Raw genomic sequence first — 23,566 nt, 5'->3', positions numbered from 1 at the left:
GCTTTTGCCTATGATCATGTCCCACATTATGCGTCTCATCTCCCACATATGCAATAAAAAGGCATACTTTTCTGTTCGGTTCAATGAACTCAGCAGATATGAACAAATTGAAAACGATCGAATCAATCAAATATGTTTGCATAAAATGGAATATAAAATCTACAGATTTTACAACAATTCAACAAAAAAATTCAATGGCAAAAATATCCAAGAAATAAAAAAAAAAACCCTTAATAAGCAAAAGATTTTTGTGTCATTCAACAATGTTTGAAGCTAGAAATCATTGTAAGAGTGAAATACCCGCAACCAAGAAAATATATATCAGAAATGACAAGAAAACTCATTGAGTCATAGAAAGGAAAAATTCAAGATTTCTGGAAAATTCTGGAAAAGTGTATTGAATAACGAACAATCAAGAATTCATCCATTATCTAACAAGTATGACGTTGTTTGCATGGCAACTGATAAGGCTAAACTACTTGCCTTGGCGATTTGCCTCTGACTCCAGCTTTAACACTACAAACAACTCCCTCCCAAATTTCCCTTTGAGCATAAAACAACACTTGATGAGCTGATAATCACTCTTCTTTATATCCATAATATCATAAAAACCTAAACACCTGCAAGACATATGGACTTGATCTTATCCTTGCTATACTAATAAATGTTCTGCTGAGTCAACCACTGTTCTCTCTGAACAAATTCTTTGCCAAATCTTGCTTCTCTCATAACTGGAAAATTGCATCTGTGATACAAGTATTCAACAATTCTGGTGAAAGAACTAATTTGATCAATTATCACCGTATTAGTCTTGTCCTTCTCATCGCTAAAAATCTTTGCGTTGTTAATCAACCACCCCGTAAACACTAAACTTCTTTCTGCTTGTCAGTATGGATTTAGGTAAGCCTTTTACACTGTTGATTTTTTTTTTTTTTTAACTCAAATTCACCCCTAACAAGGCATATCGTCACTTGGCTACTATTTGGGACCAGGACTAGGAAAACTTAACAATCATCTGTAAATACATATGCCATGCATTGGACCCTCCTATTATCTTTAATGTCGAAGGATGAGTCTCCTTATGGCTTGGCTCCTTGGAAACATGGGTAGAAAGTACTAGTAAAGAATGGATTCTTGAAATCAGCTAGACAGGTAATGGGCCATTTATGTGGCCCATAATCTGTTGGACTGAGGTATGCTGCCTGGGTATTACCTAGGAGGTCCACCTTTCCAGGCTTTGCCACCCGGCTTTCGGGTGGGGCAAGTTTATTGCTTGCCTGAGATGCCTTTACCGGGGAGTGCTGATGGAGATGCCCAGGCAATTTTTGCTAGGCCATAGTGTCCCTGCTTTAGGAATGTTGACTGTTCATCCCTATTTGTTGATCTTGTGTCACGTCTTGCTGAGGTGGGCAGCAAGTAAATATCTACTATGCATCAAACAACACAGGAAGTTAGGAGAGTAACACTTGATATATTCCAAGCAATTTACAAGTTCTTATGAAAATAAAATCATACGCTATTAATGGATGAATGCTTAACACAATCAGATATTTCTTAGACAATGGCAAAATCCAGGTTACCTTTAATGGCCAAACGTCTAAACAACATGACATTTTATTATTTGGATTATTATCCTCATTTACTAGTTGCTGTTTTCACAATGTTTCGACCAATTATTCCTCTAGCCTTCATCAGGCCTGTGGCACAATGAATAGAGATGTGGAATATCTATGATTCCAGGTGAGCGTTAACTGGAGGTAGCGGTTTCAATCCCACCCAAAGCCGGTCAGACGATTAGTTGGCCAAATCGTGGTGGGATAACAACTATTGAAGGTAGTAATTGCTGTGGATATAGTTTGAGGATTCAACATTCCTATCCCGTCGCGGTTAACCTGATGAAGGCCAGAGGAATAATTGACCAAAACATTGTGAAAACAACAACTTGAAGATGAGGATAATCGTCCAAATAATTAAATAAAATTAATTACACAATTTACTCATCTCCAAAATAATTCCAAATTAATTCAATAGCATGACATTAATGTGGGTGTGCCTAGGGGTTAATCCTTGAACCATTAATGTTCCTAATATTCATAAACAATTTCCCCCGATTAATTTTTTTTGTATTTTCCACCCAAAACAAGGCACAGAACCATTTAGTCATAAGGGGCTACTATTTGGGACCAGATTTGCAGAGATACTATGTAGGGAATTGGACAGCAAGATGTCTGTTCATATTACACTTCAACGTCTGCATGTCAGTACAGTCAAGGAAGCAGAGGCCTGGGAGGGAATTCCAAAGTCTAGCAGTTTGAGGGAAGAAACTATTGGAGTAGAAGGATTTGCAGCATCCTTACAGTGTAGTGGTGCCAATTTTGCTGCTTGCCAGGTTTGTCAGAAGTATTTACGTAGAAAGGGTACTAGTGCTTTAAGTTTGTTTGAGTATTCGCCATTAAAGTGCTTATATAATAGACACAGGTATGAAATGAGGTCAGAGATGGGTATATTTGTCGATGACACCATACACCACAAAAGACATGAAGAGAAAAACGAATGTACACATATCTAAAGCAATGTCTGTCTGTAATCATAGGAAACGACATCTAGTCTGCAGTGAAATGAAAACATAAAGGATGCTAACATTTAATTCAACTAAGACAAAGCTCCTTTTCTACAACAATTACAACTGATTTTTCTAATCACTGATTGTCAGGAATAATAACACTCTACATGAGACTCCATCAGGCAAACATTCCTACACAACATGCATTGGAACAAATACATAGTAAACGTTGCCAAGACTGCTGCAAAGAAGGTGGGTTCCATCTACTGTGTTAGAAAAATACAATATCCTATATCTCTCACCTATGCATGGAATATTATTGCTATATATGGGCCAGTGTGTCAAGCACTAGTCTGTCTTTATTGGATAGGGTTAAAAAAAAGTCTCCAATCTAATTGGTCCCATATTGTACACTCCTGTCCTATTTCTGCATTGTTGCATCCATGTGCTTGTTTTGCAAAAAGGTGCTCCCTCAACATAAATTGCTATCATTATTTTCATAGCAAGTACATGTCTGAGCTTCTGATCCCGCCCTTGCCAAACTTTCACAAAACACTCGACTAGCTACAGTCACTATCAACAATTCCCCCCACTAAACATCCATGCCTAAATCTAAACATCCCATGAACAAAGCTTCTTTTTTCCATCGGCCTACTTTCCAGCTGACTACAATATGGCCATCTTCAAGTTCAATATAAACAAGTTCTTGTTGAGCTGTCCTCCTAAATAATCCATTTCTACCCTATTTCTACCACTATTATGATGCTATTCGCCTCTTGACCACCCTATACTAATTAACCTTTATTCTTTGAGTGACCTTCAGGCCTTGATAAGTTGTGGCTTCCTTTAAAAAAAAGAAATGCCCTCAAATAACCCAACAAGCAACAAAATATCACACCTTCACTGTAAAGAGCCTCTGGTGCTGAAGGACCGTATACTCTATTAATTTCTTCCCTCAAACTACTAGTTTGGTATTCCCTCCCTGTTTCCTGCTCTTCAACTGTACTAACATGCAAAAGTTTAAATGTAAAGCAAACAAACATCTCATTACTCAACTCCCTACTTTGAGTATCCCTTGTTTGAGGTGAATAGGAGTCAAAAAAGAAAGGGTGGCGAAAAAAAAAAAGAACATTATTATTGTCCATTCTTTGTTATAGGAAGTGGTCTCCCTCCTTATTAGGAAAGTTACCTTAATAGAGGACAAAGCAGGGGAGGTAAGTAGGGTAGGAGTTGATTGTACATGCAACACCCTCTTTCTTTCGAATGAGATTAATTTATTAAGGAATAAAATGCTATAAATGAATGCAATAAAAATAAAATCCAATTAAAACAAATCTTTTTAAAAGCCATAACGAATAAATGCAAAAGCGTTTTAACAATGGGATAAATTCGTTCACAGAAGTAAAAGAAAAATAGATTCTGCATGAGAGTGTGCCTTAAATCGGTTTCATTATAAATGTATAATTGATAATAAGGTGATTTGTTTTTTTTTGTTTGTTTTTTTAATTTTTTAAATTTTTTATTTATTTAAAAAAAAATTTGTTTTTAATTTATTTTTAAAAAATTTATTTATTATTATTATTATTATTATTATTATTATTATTATTATTATTATTATTATTAACCTGATGAAGTGAGAACAAGTGAGGATGGCAAGGTAGAGGTATGGTGGGACAAAAGTGTCATAACGACCAAGCAATTGGAACATAATCGTCCGGATTTGGTCGTCATTGACAAGGTCTCAAAAAACTGGCAGATTGTAGACTTTCAGTACGCTGGGACAGAAATGTGAGAGAGAAGGAGAATGAAAAGTGGAGCAATTATGCTCCATTGTCCTTGGAGATAAGGCGTATACACAGGGTTAAAACACAAATAATCCCGGTCGTAGTTGGTACACTAGGAATAGTATCAAGTCGTCTGGAAGGACAATTGAAAAAACTACAAATCCCTGATGTTTTAGGCGGCCTTCTGACCTTTGCAATTGCAGGTACCACCAACATCCTTAGGAAAAATCTTGATCTTTGAAGCTCCAGGTTTGAAGCCGGGATTTAGGGAAATCCTCTGGAAATGAGTCCCATTCCTTTCCAGAGAGACGTTGATAAACGAAATCAGAATTATTATTATAATTATTAATAGTGAAATAAAAATAATACAAAAACAAGGCAAAAAATAAAAACGAAACAACGAAAATTGTTTTAATATATAAATCTAGAATTAAAATGAAATCTTGAAAAATAAAACTTAACATTACTATTTCAAATAAAAATTTTAAATAAAATAACAGATCCTATATTTATGAAAAAAAAGCAAAAAAATAAAACACAAACACAGAAATAAATAATGAAAGCAAAAATAAAAAAGCTAAAAAATATGTTCAAAAATAAAAGCTAAAAGAAAAGCTTAAAAACAAAAAAAAAACAAAAAAAACAAAAACAAACAAAAAAACAATAGCAAAACGTTTAACATTTCTTTCAAAATATATAAATATAGGACATTTCTAATGTTGAAAAAAAAATCTTTAATAATTATTTAGACAAAAATATTGAAAAAAAAAAACTTTTGTAAAGAATATGTGATCTTTTTAGACTTATTCTTTTAAAAACTATTTCGAAAGAAAAACAAACAGCATTTATTTAAAAAAAAACAAAAAGCCCAAAACTGAAATTTCATTTTAAAAAATAAAATAGATTGGCGATCTTTAAAACCAACAAATTTCAGGTGAAAACATTATTTCATACTTAAGTGTCATCTTGAAATTAGTATAAATGTAAAAAATTATGAAAAATAATCCTATGTGAAATGCATGTTTTACAAAAAATCATCCACAAGTACAGTATGTTTAAAAATGGTAGACTCTTAATTTAATTTGTCAAGGGAGTTAAGTCAGTTTGCCATACTGAACTGGTCGCACAGCTCTTTCACACGAAATTATGCCTCTGTTCAGTCTTGAAAAACAAAGGATACTGTAGGCAATGTATGACGAGCCAAACGTCTAATGTACAAATGACACTGCGCCTGCATGATGGTACAGGAAATCCGATTTGTACTCATTTGCATTAGTTTGCACCCCCGCGGATATAAAAGATGTTGGATTTTCTTTGTGGTAGCAGTATTTTTTTTCATTTGCTTCGGTCGGTGAAAGAGATTTCATGTTGTTTGTTTCAGAAAGAGGGTGAAGAAGGGAAATACTCAGTATCGCGACTTGAGGTCAGGAAGAAAGGGACATTAAAAAGAAAGAACTGAAAATAGAACATTATGCTTCAGATACCCCCTGTAGTGGCAGCTGCATGTGTAATTGTGAGGCAAGGGTTGTGTAATCCCCAACCACACCCCTGCTGAATTGGCACTGCTCGAGTCCAGTGACAAGGAGAAGTCCAAGACGACTGGGAATAATGCCAAGATAAGCAGAGAGCACATACAGCATCTTGAAGTCTCAAATGGTTACCCATCTGGTACTGGCCAGGCTCACCATTGCTTAACTTTGGTGATATGATGCCCCATCCCTAACTAGAACAAAATAAGAAAATTGAAATGAAAAATTATTCTATTAATAAATTAGTTTGGTTTCTTATCGGCTTCTCCGATAATATTTATTTCACAATGTCATTCAAATCAAATCCATTTGACAAAAAATAGCAAAGTGCAACAAGTCTTAAAGAGAAACAGGTGAAAGCTATTTATATCCACTGAATGTTTGTTCAAAGCTGCTTTAAATTATAGTCATCGTTATATAGGTAAAAGAATTTTCTACACATCTGTGGAAATAATGACCCCAGTAAAGAAGGTACTGGGGAGTTATCTGCCCCTGTAAGGTAGTTATCTGCTCCTAGGATTATATAAGAAAAAATGGGAGCAGTCATTTTGCTTTATGAGTGAAATTCAGCAATGAACTGTAGTACAATGTCTTCTATATCTACCAATCGCCATAACATCCTCCGGCAGATTGTTCCACTAAGCAGAAGCAGGGACAGAGAATGATGCCTTTCTTTTATCAAAAGCGATGGTAGTACATTTTTTGCAGACATTCATGGATGTTGTATTCATTTGGTGGGTGTGTATATATTCTATACATATATACACATGTATGTAATGAGTGTCTTATTGAATGTGTGTCTGTTCTTCATACATGTATTTACATATGATCCCCTAGTTTTCAAAATATCACTGGAGCAAATTTAATAAATTTATCATATATCGGTTGTATAAGACAACTGCTAAATCACAAAACCATGTTTGTTTAACCTAGGCTAGAGATTGCACCCCCCCCCTATCTTATGAAATTTTGGTTTTTAAAAATGATTTAACTTTAAGGGTCATCTTATATGCTGAAATATACGGAATTCTCTTTACATGTATGTAATGAGTGTCTTATTGAATGTGCGTCTGTTCTTCATATATGTATTTATGTGTGATCGCCTAGTTTTCAAAATGTTACAAACCAACTTATCTGGTGTATGTTCACATATAACGACAAATAAGGAACGGAATAAACATCTTTGTGTCTTGTGTCTAGACAAAGGAAGACATACCTTCAACAAAAGGAATGAATACCATTCTATGGGGTCACAACATTCGGCCAATTAGGGAACACATTTAGCTCATCTTTGATCTTGTTCGACGGTAAGCTACAACGAAAATTCTACCACAAACAACAGACCTCGTGTTTATTTCAGCAACCTTTATTCCAGAATGTTGTTCCATCTTGAAAAGGTTGAATGCTGATATAGTCCTGTCTACATCTTAGTTATCGATCTTGCCCCTCATGGGGGCCATCCCGTCTGTTAACCATCTCTCAGCTGCCAGTTACAGATGCTACTAACTAACTACCTATGGTGTCTCTAAACTTGCTATGTCATGTATCTATGTAACACAAGATCCTTGCCTGTTTTTTTGTCACATATCTTTGTTTATTAAAATAAAACATTCCAATCCTTTATTATGAAGTATCCGTCTAAACATTTTATTTTTTTACATATTTCTGGTTTAATTATTTCTACATTAAATTCTAGTCCTATTTCAAAACATTCTTCTGTTATCAAAACACTTTGTTGTTCTCATAACTTTGCCACCAGTTCAAATATTGGTCACTCACCTCTCTACCTGGAATATCCGACGTAGCCAGAGCCATAATAGAATACAGAAACTAAATAGTTCTCCTATTATTTTATTTTGAATTGTAATATTTTACTTGTGTATTAATTAAAACAACCACTGATAATATTAGGTTGGTGGACAATCAATATCGTTATTTTTATACATGATTTCTGAATTAATTGATATATATATATATAGCCATGTTATATATCATTTTGAAGCACTTTTTACACTCTATCAAGTCATGTTATTCGTTACCGTTCTCAATTTACAAACTGCTGTAATTTGGTGTCTCTTAAACGATGTCTCTTCAGTTAAGAAAATATGCATACATGGAATTAAATTGAGAATTTACAGACGTATTTGTCAATGAATCTATTCTCGTAAATTTTTGCTTTGGTCTTTGTGGAAATTTAACTTTTTTCAACATTTTTATTTTTAGGATACTTATGAAAATTCTATTTTGGTGAGATCTAATGTGAAAAAATTTCATGTTTCATTATATGACTAAAAATAAACATTGTTTTGAAACAATTGTAAACAACTTCAATATCTTATCTACTTTTTATTTCTATGATGTAAATCTATATATGCAGGATGTCTAAAAAATGTACTAACACTTTAAATGACAATAAAACCTTTATTTATGAACACAGTGAAATGGAATAGCTTTGAAAAACAGAATATAAATGTAATATTGAAGACTCATATTTGCAAATGTGCAAATTGATGACCATTATTGTCCAGACAATTCTAATAATGATTAAAGTGTGAGTACAATTTTTTTATTCATCCTGCAATGTGTGTGTGTGTGTGTGTGTGTGTGTGTGTGTGAGGTGCGTTCAATAAGTTTCCAGACTTTTTTTCGTAGGGGGACTTTTATTGATAATACACACATGAAACTCTAGTCCCCTTTGAAGTAATCTCCCCTGGTTACAACGCATTTTTACCATTCCAACAACTTCTGGAATGCCCCATAGAAGTCTTCTTGTGTGAGAGTGTCAATGACCCTTGTCACAGCCTCTTTTATCTTCTTGTCTCATAACGACAGCCTCTAAGACTTTCCTTGAGTTTAGGGAGTAACTAAAAGTCACAGGAAACAAGATCAGGACTATAGTGAAAGTGAGGAACTGCCTTGATGCTTATCTTGTTCAAATAGTCTCTGACAAGTATGGAGTTGATAACTGCACCCTTGGGTCAAACTTTGCGCAAATCTCCCGCATCTTCAGTTCCTTGCGAATAACTGTGTGTACAGTTCTCACACTGACATCAAACTGTGCACTTATAGACACACAACAGTCCTTATCCATGAAATCAATTATTTGGTCAATCAACTTTGGTGTTCTGACTTTCTTACTCCTCCCACATCTCTCATCGTCCCTCACTGCTTTTCTTTCCTTGAATCTCTTATGCAACTCAAAAACTGATGCTTGATGCATGCAAAATGGTCCAAGAGCAGTCTGAAGCATTACATACGTCTCTGTGGCATTTTTTCCAAGTTTCAAACAGAATTTTATTGCATATTGTTCTTCTAAAGTGTCCTCACGTTCAGATTACATTTTTGAAATTCACCGGCTGTGAAAACTGTGCTTTAGTAGGGTGTATTCCAATTCCTGTTGTAGCTGTTCAATTGAACCTGAAGTCATAAAAATTGGTCAGTCATCTCATAAAATGTAATATTAATTTTTAAGAGTCTACGACAATTTTAAATGCCTGTACAAAAAAGTCTGGAAACTTATTTAAGGCACCTCGTATATGCTTGGTAGGATAAACTTTTCAAAAGGGTTGATTTACGTTTTTACCGATAATACTTTGTGCAAGAATCAAGTCTCCTCACATCCTCCGCTGGTCAAATAAGAATAGATTGAATCTTTGGAGCAACTACTTGTAGGTAAACATTGAGAGTGTCCTGTCACCATTCAGATAAGCAATATCTTTTTTGCAGATAATCCTATTAATGGATTAGTTTTGTTGCTTATCCGCTTCCACGATAATCTTTAATTTACAAATTATAAAACAAACTCCATAATAAAATAAAATGTTCATGATAAACTCATTTTTATTGTATTGTAAAAATAAAAGATGCTTGTGCAGTATAATTAGATTCCAAAAATATGGATTTTAGGTTATAAAAAACTATTACATATTATAAATAGTAAAAATTCAAATATTACAAAAATTGATCAGATATGAGACCTGTTAAAACTACCTTATATAAAAATTTATATATATATATATATATATATATATATATATATATATATATATATATATATATATATTAACAATGCATCATTTTCAATTTTGAAATTGCGGATTTTAACATTTTATCAAAATCATAGACTGCAGTTACCTTCCCTGGATTTTAAGAACTCTTCAAGATTATATTATAATATTTTAAAACTTATAATTTGATAATGTTTTGAGCATAAAATAAAAATTAATATTTTACAAGTAAAATTAGTTAATGGTAAGATATTAATCCGATTATTCTAAAGTTGTAAAATTATTTTAATATTAAGATAAAAATATGAAAATTAACTATAATTTAAAATTAATTACAAAGGTGTATTCATTCTTTTTTTGAACTGTTATCCTCATCTTCATAGTTGTTCTGGCACACTTATCCTCCGACTTTCTTCAGGTGTTTAACCATGATGAGATAGGAATATTGAGTCTTGTAACTGTATCCTCAGTAATTACTGCTTTCCATAGTTGTTGTTGTCTCACCACGTTTTGGCCAACTAATCCTCTGGCCTGCTTAGGTAGAATTGAAACTGCTATCTTCAGACAATCCTCACATGGAACTGTAGAGATTCATCTCTATCCATTGCATCATGGGCCCCGAAGGGCGATGCAGGTTGGATTTTATAGTCTTTTGTGGCTAATTTTGTATTCTTCTTTGGTCTCCTTTTGTCAGGTCTGTACCGAATATATTTTAAAAATATTTTTTTTTCTGGAATCCATTGTAACAACAACTGTGAAAACGAAGATAATAGTTTGCAAAAAGAATGAATGCACAAATTATGGAGCCTCATTTCGAAGGATTCCAAAAAACGTTTTTTTAAATATATAATTACAAAGGTGTTTGATGAGCTGGGAAACCTAGGATCAATTCTTGGTAAAGATATATCAAAGACTCAAAAAAATGGTATTTCATTCCACCTTCCAAAGCACTCAGCATTATATTATTATATGTTATTATATATTATTATATGTTACTATATATTATTATATGTTACTATATGTGACTATATGTTATTATATGTTATATGTTATTATATGTTATATATTATTATATATTATATGTTACTATATATTATATGTTACTATATATTATATGTTACTATATGTTATATACTATTATATGTTATTATATATTATTATATGTTACTATATATTATTATATGTTATTATATGTTACTATATATTATTATATGTTACTATATGTTATATATTATTATATGTTATTATATATTATTATATGTTACTATATATTATATGTTACTATATGTTATATATTATTATATGTTATTATATATTATTATATGTTACTATATATTATATGTTACTATATGTTATTATATATTATTATATGTTACTATATATTATTATATATATGTTATTATATGTCATTATGTTATTATAATATATGTCATAATATATTATTATATGTTATTATATATTATTATATGTTTCTCTCTGTTTCATTTTTCTTATCATTTTGTTTAAGCCAGGGATGGGGCATCCTACCAGATGCCAAACATACACCTGCTATTTTAGACACTCCAACCGAGATATCTTTTTAAGATTCTAACCGTCCCTTTAAGTGCAATTGTTTGAATCTCCTTTGCACTTGGTTTACCTGGTATATTTGTATGATAGTTTGTAAAATTCTTTTTCATAAGTCCGGTTGCTCCTATAATTACTGGAATGATAGAGATCTTCTTAAGGTTCCAGTTTCTTTTCATGTCATACATAAGACCCTGGTATTTGGTAACCTTTTCCCTCTCAGCTCTGTTTAACCCAGCATCATTCGGGACACTAACTTCCACCAAGGTTGCTTCCTTCTCCTTCTTGTCCCATATTACAATGTCAGGTTTTATAGCTCCGTTTTCTAGGTACGTGGCTGTAGGGATTGCATAGTCATAGTGGATGGTATATGACTTGTTTCCGACTGTTCTTTCGGGTATATGTTCCCATGACTTCTTGCTGCATTCGATATTTAACTTATTGCAGATCGTCCAGTGGAGATATTTGCATACTTCATTGTGTCGCATTGTATAGTAGCCATCCCCTAGCAGAACCTTACAGCTAGAAATCAGGTGGCTCACACTCTCTACTTCTGTGTGGCAGAACCTGCATTTGTTGTCTTTGCTGAGACCACTCATCTTTTTAAACGCATTGGTCATCAAGCCTTGATCTTGGGCAGCTATTATAAACTTCTCCTGGTCATAGTGGAGCGATCCATCCTTTAGCCAGCTTATAGACCCTTCCTTATCAATATAGTCTTGGTTATATTCGTCCAGAAAATACTTGGCCTGTTGTTGGTTGGCCCATTCTTCAACTTTCTTGTCATGGAAAGCTTTAGTGTATTTCTGGCGACTTTTTCTGGCTATTTCAGTCGCAGGTATCTTTTCTGTTTCTGTCTCACTTGTAAGACAGTCTTTCCCAAAATGTTTGGCCAGTTTTGTGATGGATGTTGTTCTACTGGCTCTTGATTCCTGATGTTGGTGTACCATCTTGAGAGTTGGGTTTTTAGAGCTCATCAGATATTGTCCGGTGCTCACAATAGTTGCACGATGTTGATGGTCAATCTCCGAGAGCCCCATACCTCCTTTCCATCTGGGCAGATACATTCTAGACAGACACTGGTTTCTGTATATTACTTTATACATTGTCAGCATTTTACGTGTCTTAGTGTCTAGTCTATTAATGTCTTTTTGTGGCCAGTCGACAATACCAAAACTGTATGTTACCACTGGCATGGCTAGTTGGTTAATGGCAGTTATTTTGTTTCTGCCTGTGAGTTCTGTTTTACAAATCTTCTTGACTCGGCGTATGTACTCACTTCCAATTTTGTTTCTCATCTTGGCATGCTGGATGGTATCATTCTCTTCTATGCCAAGGTATTTGTATCCTTCCTGCCCTTCTAGGTCCTTGATGGTGGTATATTCATCAAGCTGTATATTTTCAGTTTCGATCTTCTTCCCAGATTTGATGGAGCACTTGGCACATTTGTCCAGTCCAAATTTCATGCCAATATCTCTGGAGAAGTTATGTACGACTTGTAAGAGTTCATTTAAGTCGGCATCAGAACTGGCATACAGCTTGAGGTCATCCATGAAGAGCAGGTGGTTAATTCGTTTGCTTGGGTCTTGTCGGCAGTCCTGGCTTAGATTGTAAGCACATTTGTTTTTGTTTAAAAGTTTGCTTAACGGATCTATTGCCAAGTAGAAGAGTAAAGGGGATAAACTATCTCCTTGGAAGATTCCTCGCCTGATGTTTACGTCAGTGACCCTTATATTTCCTTTTGTGTCGCTTAATGTCATGTTTGTTTGCCACATTTTCATTTGTGTAGCTATGGCCTGTTTGATTATCGGGTGTATCTTATATAGCTCTAGACAGCGTAGAAGCCATGTGTGTGGTACACTGTCATAAGCCTTCTGATAATCAATCCAAGCCATACTTAAATTTCGCTGTCTCTTCCTACAGTCTTCCAAGATAGTTTTATTTGTTAAGAGCTGGTCTTTGGTACCTAGACAGTCCCTCCTACAGCCTGCTTGTTCTTTTTCAAGATATGTGGCGCAGGAGAGGTGTTGGTATATACTGTCCGCAACAAGGCCAGTGAAGAGTTTGTAGGTGGTAGTGAGACAGCAAATGGGCCTGTATTTATTAGGGCATTGCGTTTCTTTTGTCTTTGCTATGAGGGTTGTATCTCCTCTTAATAGCCATTCTGGTGTGGTTTCTTCTCCGCTCAATATTCTGTTGAAACAACTGCTATAATGCCCATGTAATGATGTTAGTTGTTTCAGCCAGAAATTGGGGAGATTGTCTATGCCAGGCTTTTTGTAATTTGAGACGCCATTTAGCTTCGTTTTTATAGTGTCAGCTGTTATCTTTGGCTCCGGCATCTCTGGCTTATTTTCTAGGCTCCTCAATGGTATGGATCCATTGAGCCTCTTTGTTATGGGTGATCTCGTTCTCAAAGAGAGGCCTCCAATAATCCTCCAGCTCTTGTATTTTGGGCGGGTTATTCACCGTTATAGTGTCCCTTATTAGGTTACGGTAACATAACCGAGCATTCTGCTTAAATGTTTTGTTTTCATGCTTTGCCCTATTCTTGCTTTCTCTTTTCTTAATGCGTTTGGAAAGTGCTGGGATTTTTCCTTCTAATTCTCTAGCTACGTTTTGTAGCTGTCCTGCTTTTGTACCATATTTCCTGCTGAGTTTGCCGATGATGTTCTTCAGTCGTCCCTGTACAGCAGGGGCGGCTAGGAATTGTTTAATCTGGGACAATTCCCTTCGGCACAGGTTTAGCTGGTTTTGGATCCTTTGTTTCCAGCGTGGTATTTTGTCTTTTGCCTCTGGTTCCCGTTGTTTTTGGAATGTTGGCATTACTTTCTTTACAATGTAGAGTCTTGAAGCATAAGACACCTGATTTAACTCAGTCAGGGCTGTGCTATATGGCACTAGTCTCTTGAGAGCAACATTAACCCTTTTTATTGCTACCTTTGTTGCTCTCGTGGTTGTTATTTTAGGCAGCATTTGTCTTTCTTGAAGTCCCATCCGTTGGACCTCCTCAATGGTCTTACATAGTTCTTCTTCCAAGACTAACTGGTCATCATCCACCTCGGGCATTTCCTGAGGGAGTGTTGCTGGTGTTTGTGGTATTTCACCTGTAAGCATTGGTGCCGAAGAATCAAGGTCCAGTGTGGGACTATTTGTGGTTCTTTCATTTTCATTCGTAGATATGGGTAGGTTATTGGGTGGTATTTCTATGGGGTTTTGAAGTGGGTTCTGGTTTGTTTTAATGAGGGATGCGACTTCTGTTTTTAGATGGCTTATTTCTTCCTCATTCATCACCTTTAGGCTATTGTATCTTTGTGACCTAATTTTTGGAAATGGGACATTCCATTTGCCTGGACAGAAATGGAAGAATATTTCCCTCCAAGTCTCTGTCCTTTGTTTTTGTTTGGAATATTTTGCCTGAGCATATTCCATTGCCCACACCAGTATCCACTTTTCTTCCCAGGTCCATCTTGACTCCATTCTTCGAATGTTCTCCTCTTCCATAATAGGAATGTAATCTTTTTCTGCCTCCTTTAGAGCTGCAGTCTTAATTTCATTTTGCTCTTCCTCTGATACATAGTTTCCTATCTGCGAAATAAGTGATCGCAGGCGGGCAATAGGTGTAGATTTTTTCTCTTCAGGTAGGTTAGTATCTTTTATTTTCTCGGTAAGAATGTCAGTGGATGTTTTGCTCCACTTTTCGAACTTCGAGTAGTGGTAGCAAAACAGTAGCACCTTCTTTTCTGCAACAGACCACAGCTGAGCTTTTAAGCCTCTTGTATTTTTCTTTCTTCTTGTTGCTGAATTTGATGTTTGGGGGCCAGGACCTCTGTTATCAAGGCCTGATGGCTGACCCTGGTTATCCTCTGTCATGGTTGGAGAGCCACTTCCAGAGTTCAGAAGGTTTACACCATTGTTTGCATCTTCCCGCCTGGCGTATGAACGGGTTGAAGGGCCCTTTTTATCCTGGGTGCCGACCTGCCAGTATGTGTTTTTATTTTGTTTCATATATTGTTTTGATTTCCCCATTGTCCACGGCTTTTTATTTCTTATTCAAAGCTGCCCTTTATTGCTAAAGGGGGTGCCCCCGTCTGCAAACTGGGGGACGTGCTGGATGGCTTGAGGAGATAGCACACCATTTCTTTGAATATTTAGTCAGGGTTTACTTCCAATGAAGTGTCCTCATATCAGAATTTCTGACAAACCCCTGTACAGAGAGACCTTAGGCACTCGAGGATAGTGTCTAGTAGGCATTCAGTTTCTCTCCAGTAGGCATTCAGTTTCTCTATGTTATTATATATTATTATATGTTATTATATGATATTATATGTTATTATATTATGTTATTATATTATGTTATTATATGTTATTATATGTTATTATATGATATTATATGTTATTATATTATGTTATTATATATTATTATATGTTATTATATATTATTATATGTTATTATATGATATTATATGTTATTATATTATGTTATATGTTATTATATGTTATTATATATTATTATATGTTATTATATGATATTATATGTTATTATATATTATTGTATGTTATTATATATTATTATATATTATTATATGTTATTATATGATATTATGTTATTATATATTATTATATGTTATTATATGATATTATATATTATTATATGTTATTATATGATATTATATATTATTATATGTTATTATAATTATATTTATTATATGTCATTATATATTATTATATGTTATTATATATTATTATGTCATTATATATTATTATATGTTGTTATATGTCATTATATATTATTATAAGGTGAGGAGTAAAGGTAAGTGATGCAACCCAAGAAAAGCAGTAGCATTCTCCTCTTCATTACAGTGTAGTAGGCAGTAAAAAGGGAGGCTTCAGGTTGCACTTCACTATAGTCAATCCATTTATTTACAAATAGTTTTATTCATAAGAAATTTATTTCACATTCAAGTTATGTTTTCTAGCTTTTGAAGACCTCAGGGTAAGAAGTCACGCTCAGTACATTTACTGTGAATAAAGAATAATTAGCGATTCCTGCTTTTCTCAGCTATAGACGTTCAGATGCAACTGTAATAAGATGGGGGATGCTCTTTGAACCATGAACTCCACCTAATCACTCCCTCTTATCTACTGTTATATTAAAAGGAACTTTCTGTGCGTGTGTGTGTGTGTGTGTGTGTGTGTGTGTATTCGTTCCCTATGGACTCAGAAACAGTTGCTGTTTTTTTTTTTAATTTCACATGAAGGTACTTGATGTGTCTGGGAGTGTTCTTATGTAGGTTTTGTATCAAGATGCGTTTGATAAGTATCAAAAATCGATAATTATAAACTCCAATTAAAGAAGGAAGTCCAATTTTGACCACATACAATCTAATATCGCAAGTGCATTGGAGAAGTTTTATCACCACAAACAGAAAAGCCCAACCTATAAAATGAACTTTAGATTCTTTTATAAGACAGGGCCCTGTTTGAAATGAAGGTTTCTTTTGAGGACAATTGAACCATGATACTTGACTTTTGTACGTTTAACTATAATTCAAGTGATTATGTAAAAATAATTTCATAAAATAAACAGTTGGTTCTTTTATAAGACAGGTGCATGTTCAAAATAAATGTTTCTGTTCAGAGCAAAATTGAACCATGATACTTGACTTTGCATTTTAAACTTTAAATGAAGCTATTATGTACAGATAATTTTATAAGATCAACAATAGATTTTCTACGGTGCAATGTAGACTACAATATCTTGTGGACTAAGTCACTGCGATGAGGCATGGAAAACTTCCTCCTGTTAGACTATGGGGAGTGGGGCCCCGAACTTGTGAAGGCAATTGATTTGATTAAAAAAATAGTCGATTTCAGCAAACTTGGTGATAATAAAAGTATAGATTTTGACCAAAGTTAACACTTTTATACAGCCTAACATCACACGTGCATTTGAGAAATTTTATCATCACACAAGTAGAAGGGCCAAGCATATAAAATCAACAGTAGGTTCTTTGACAAAAAAGAGGCGCGTTGAGATTGAAAATGAATATTTCTGCTTAGAGCGCAATTGAACCATTGTACTAGACTTTTTCATTTTAAATTTTCATTCAAGTCATTATATAAAAATAATTTTATAAAATCAATAGTAGGTTCTCTACAGTGCAATGTAGACTACAATAAATTGTAGACTAAGTCACTGCAGGGAGACATGATCCTGACTAAATTAAACAATCGATTGATTTGATTCTCTAATGGATGATTTCAACGATTTTGATGGCAATAAAAATATTGGAAGTGTGGAACAGTCGTTGATCCTTATTCAATGCTGAGCAATATCGGGCCTCTCTGCTAGTAGCATGATGAAAATATAAGCAAACAGAGTAAAAAAGCATTAAGCTTTCTTCTATTGCTTGTTTGTTTAGTGATTGTAATAAAATGTTTGACCATCGATCATAATCAAATAATAATAGTTAAAAATTGGTACAAATTTATGATATTGTGTAGCATGAAGTGTCATAAACAAAAAAAAACAAAAAACAAAAATGGCTGCACAATTTCATTATATGTTGGCAGATCTCGTGAAGTAACGAGATGTCTTGTTATCTCATATGCAAATGAGATGCTGCCAGCTTGAATAAAAAGTCTGACAGGCGAATTGTGAGTCATGAGCTTGGACAACAGTGTAACAACTTTAACCACAACATTTGTTAGACGAAAGTACAAAATAGCTAACAATTTATGTTTGAAAGCAGAGAATAATAAACAGATTCTTAGTTAACCACAGTGGTTAAGTGTTTGACTACTGAATCACATTTAAATGTGATCTGTTGTTCGGATTTCAAATTTTTTTAAAACAAAAAATCATGCATGACAAATTTCAGCATTGTAAACAGAGGGAGTGCCTATTAGGATTAGATGTGATTAGTCTCTAAAATACGCATTAAACAATAGATTTACGATAAAACTGTCGTTACTTTCAATATACATTACTTATATATTGAAACTAACAAAAGTTTTATCGTAAATCTAGAGACTAATCACATTTTTTTTTTTTACATGGAGGTCACCACTTATCAAGGCCCGGAAGCCACTTGGGGATAAGGGTTATTGTGTACAGTAATCAATAGGATAGTACCGTAGTAATAGTTAGTATTGGAGATTTGATAAAATGTCTTACTTAAGGGGGCGATTCATCAGGAATTTGTTTATGTTGGACTTGAAGACATCCAAGCTGTAGTCAGGTGGGAAAGAGGGAAACAGAACAGAGTTCCACAGGTGTGCACTTCTAAGAAAGAAGCTTTGTTCATGGAATCTACGTTTTGATTTAGGCACAGATAAAGAATGGGGAAAATTACTGACAGTGGTTTCAGCTAGACGGGTGTTTATCATGAAAGATTGGCAAGGGGAGACCAGAGATTGGAGTTCAGACGAGCACCTGCCATGGAAGTAACGATAAAACAAAGACAGACTCGCAATGCCTCTTCTGTGGGAGAGAGGTTGCAGGGAAGAAAAAAGGGTATCCCCCACTAAGCCACGAAGTGTATTTTGTACTCTGTCAAAGCAGGATAGGCTGTTTTTAGCAGCTCCTGCCCAGATGTGGCAGCAGTACTCCATCCTTGGACGTACTTGGCTTTTTACAGATAGAGAATTGCACCATTAGTGAAATATCTTCTGGAGCAGTAGAAGGATCCCACCATTTTCCCAGTGACCTGGGCAACAGACTTGATATACGTGTTCCATTTCAGATCAGGAGTAAAGGTCAAACCCAGAAGCTTGTCAAAACATGGAGCCTCCCCATAGATGAGAGCCATCCATTTCAATTGATGCCAGATGGGGATCAGAGCGTTGAAAGATAGGAGCTTGTTTTTAGATGCATTAAAAGTAACCAGCCACCTCTTCCCCCACTATACCACGCGCTCAAGATCAGAGGAGAGAGAATCAGAGAGAACTTTGTCATTTACAGCCTTTAATGTGGTGCCATAGATGGTTGTGTCATCAGTATAGATGTCAACGAATGATTTAAGTATGTGTTTTGGAAATCATTGATGTAGATGAAGAAGAGAGTTGGGCCCAGGATGGACCCCTGAGGGACTCCAGCATTAATACTGTGGGCCTCTGATTTCTGCCCATCAACCACTACTCTTATGAGCCTATCAGAGAGAAATGATTTCATAATTGAGAAAACATTACCAGTGATACCGTAGCTGGAAATCTTGTGAAGTAGGCCCTTACGCCATACCTTATCGAAGGCCTTTGATATGTCAAGAGCAATTGCCCTAGAAAGGAAGCCTTTGTCAAGAGATTCACTAATCCTATGAGATATAACCGTTAGCACATCTGCTGTAGATCTTGCAGAACAGAAACCATATTGCATGTCACTAAGAAGATTATTTCTGCTGAGGTGGTTGACTACTTCTCTAGTTAATATGGATTCCAGCAACTTACTCATGACACACAGGAGACTTATTGGTCTGTACTGAGAGGGAGAGGACTTATCACCAGAATTCTTAAATACAGGGCATACTGATGAGGTTTTCTAGGGTGTTGGGAAGCACTTCTCTTTAAAGCAACGCTTAAATAGTTTTGTAAGTATGGAGACAAGTTCTGGTTGAAGCTTTTTCAACACTATAATTGGAATGCCGTCTGGGCCAGTTGCTTTACTGGAATCAAGAACCTTGATTAGCTTTGTGACCTCACGCACAGATATTTGTATGTTGCATAGCGTTTTGTCAGTTATAGGTCACATCTATTTATACATCTAATCTTTATAGGCACTTCCTCTGTTTACAATGCTGAAATTTGTTGTGCATGTATAAAGATCAGTTGACCTGTTCCTTCTTCAGCTGTATAGGAATCTCTCTCCACCAAATTCGGCTCCCCCATAAGGAACGCCGTCTCCATGTCAGTCGGAACTGATTTTTGGACAATATTTCACAACAAGCTAAACATGGAAGGAAGTCAGAACACAGGAAACACACTCAATCAGGGTGCAAACACTGAAGTAGCTGCTCCTTTAGAAAAACGACTCAACCAAAAGGGGAGATAAGGAAACAGGAAAAGATAGGGCTTACTGTCCGAATCAAGAGCATGTACCGGCCACTCCAGGAGAATGAAAACAACTGAAAGCAGCTCCCAAGGAGAATGGCTGAAGAGGGAGATAAAGATACTGCCCAAATATGAACACTGGAAAAGTGGGAGCAGTTTTGGACACACCCAAAGAAAGTGTGGGAGAAACAACCCCAAAAGGGAAATCTTCCTCACAGAACACCCCCAAGACAGTGAAACGATCAAACCCCACAAAAGATCCCACACCTAAGCTAGAGGAATCTGTGGAGGTATGACCACTGAAAAGGAACTTTCCCCACAAGAATATAAAGACCTGTACCTCAAAAAGTATAAGGGTATATCAAGGGGAACGTTTTCAAACCAATACCCGGTGATTGAGAATTGATGGAGGACAAGGTCCTGTCCTTCGTCACTTCAGACCTCAATTAAAATCATCTCAGGGGATTGAAAAGGAGGAAATGGCAGAGCTCCTCCAAAAGCTAAATATACCTACCAAGTATATACATCCGAGTCAAGTTGCTGCCGAAGTACCAGAGTAGCTGAAGAACCCGGGTACAAATCTTCAATGCCCCAGCCGACCTACGTGCAGAACTATTGGGAGCCTTCCTCAGTCAGTTCGGAGAGGCAGAGCAGGTGGACCCTGTATGCTCCAAAAACGGTGTCTACCTGGGCAGCTACACAGTAACAATGAGATTGAGAAGGGAAGGTTTCCTAGGTATACTGGTGGCCATATCTTTCAAGGAAGCCAACATGACTGTCAGAAACAGGGCCACATGGCAAAAAACTACACCAAGAATATGGTTCCAAGCCAACCAGTGCCACAAGTGACCCCAGTGAAATCCACTGAAATGAAGGCATCGCCGCCACCAGCCCCAGAATCGACAAAGCCCAATAAAGAGGCCAAAGGTCAGTGGAGTACGGTGGTGGGACATAAACAGTAGAATGTATCCATCTCCATTACAACCCTACCACCTACTCAACAGCAGCAGCGGCAACAACAGTCTTGGCTGGTGGTACAACTGAGATCCCGTTCCTGCTTTGTTTTTTGGTACTAGTGAACCTCCGAGTTTGTCTAACACATCCATCCCTTTCTTTTGTCCCTGGTTTTCCCCCACTCGGAGGTCACCTTCCACCTCCATCTCCTCTCCTAATATTTTCTTTCCACATCCTCTAGTAAATTACCTCAATTCCAACTAGAGACTGTCCTGCTTGTTTTCGATTCTCGGAAAACAGTGGGTGATCTTAGATTAGGGTTGGGGGGGGGCATACTAACACACCTCAATAGGCATTTTATTTGGTTCGATCTTTTCTTTTTTGTTTCTTAGCTTTTCCATACTCTTCACCACAAACTTTTTACACCAAATTTTTTTTATCCGACACACTGTTTTCTTATTTTGCATCATTAATTAATAATCAATAATTAATAATCAATAATTAATAATCAATAATTAATAATTAATAATCAATAATTAATAATCAATAATTAATAATAATAAACTTTTTTATAGATACACACACACATGCATACACATTATTTTTATAAAAAAGGTTGTAGGTATTTTAATAACTCCACATGCGGCATTATCGTGAATTTGCCAGCCAAGAGTATTCTTCAATGTTTTATAAACCTTTTAGAAAGACTCTGTACTCATCCTCTAAATTTCTTATAAGGTTTTATGCCTAAATTTATTTGTAAATTTTACCTTTTTTGTAAGCGCATTAACTGGATTTTTTTTCAGATAAACAATACATACAAGATCATAGTACAGTATCAGTTTTAATGCTCCACTTCACCTTTTCTGTCCTCGGTCAGACCAAGACAATTTTTATTATTTCTGTCCTCCATGACCGAGACAATTTTTATTTTTGTTCCTATCCAGAGTGCCCCTTTTTGGGAGAGCTGGATTTTCCCCACATTAAAAACCGAGCTTGTGTCTAACTCTTCCCTCGTGGGGAGACAAGTAAGTAGGAATAATAGGTGTAATTAATGATAACCGTTAGATTTGTAGTTTATTTTAAAAATCATATCAGTAATCATTTTAAGATACTATCCTCATGCGTCTAAACTCTTTTTGTACAGACGTTCGTCAGGACAACCTGGCATGAGGATATTCTTCTCTTCAAGTAAACTGACTAAATATTCAAAATCACATAGTATTTGCAGCCCAAATAAAATCTTCTCAGTATGACTAACCCACACTGGCTTTTATGATGAATAGTGCTCCTTCTTCAAGATAACACTATGAAGCTGGATATGCCACCAGACCAGCAAAACCAAAACGAAAGATATATCATAACATTTTAAAATGGTCTATTCGGGGAGAGAAAAATAATGTTCTTAACTTCTTTACAAACTCAGTGTTTGAGAGCTAAAGAAGAACTTTAATAAAACATTCGAATATTTATGCGTCATATAGAGATCAAGTATTAGCCCCCAAGAAGGTGGACCCCCTTGATTTCTGAGAATTTTGAAATAAGTAAAATGAAACAAAAAATGAGAAACAAAATAAAATTAATAAGTTGTTATGATCTGATTATGTCAAACAGTTTTATTTATTTTTTTAAGTCCGGCATATTCAAAACCAATGTTTATAATCCAACGTTAATTTTTACCAGGAATCTACTTTGTTTTTTTGTTTGTTTCAGACACCAAATATTTAAAAAAAAAAATTAAATTAAAAAGATCACAAAAAAAATAAAATGATTCAAGGGAGACAAGTCCAAATGAAAGGGAGATAACTATTGACTTACTTTGGAATCTTCTTTAACGAGAAGGACTTGACAGACTTCACACTTGAGCAAAGATTGCGTGTGCATCATAATCTTTTTAATCAGATTAGCCACCGTGTGCTGCTCTTCAAATATCACTCGCACGAGATCAAGCAAAACCTGCATTCAAATAGAATAAAACAAAACAAATTACATTATATATATATATATATATATATATATATATATATATATATATATATATATATATATATATATTATACATATAAAAAAAAATGAGGAATAAAAGTTATATAAAACTTGATCAGATTAATAAGA

This window comes from Euprymna scolopes, chromosome 22 (assembly GCF_053919585.1).
Source record: "Euprymna scolopes isolate OS-2025 chromosome 22, ASM5391958v1, whole genome shotgun sequence".
NCBI classification, from domain to species: domain Eukaryota; kingdom Metazoa; phylum Mollusca; class Cephalopoda; order Sepiida; family Sepiolidae; genus Euprymna; species Euprymna scolopes.
This window is presented reverse-complemented; position numbering follows the sequence as displayed.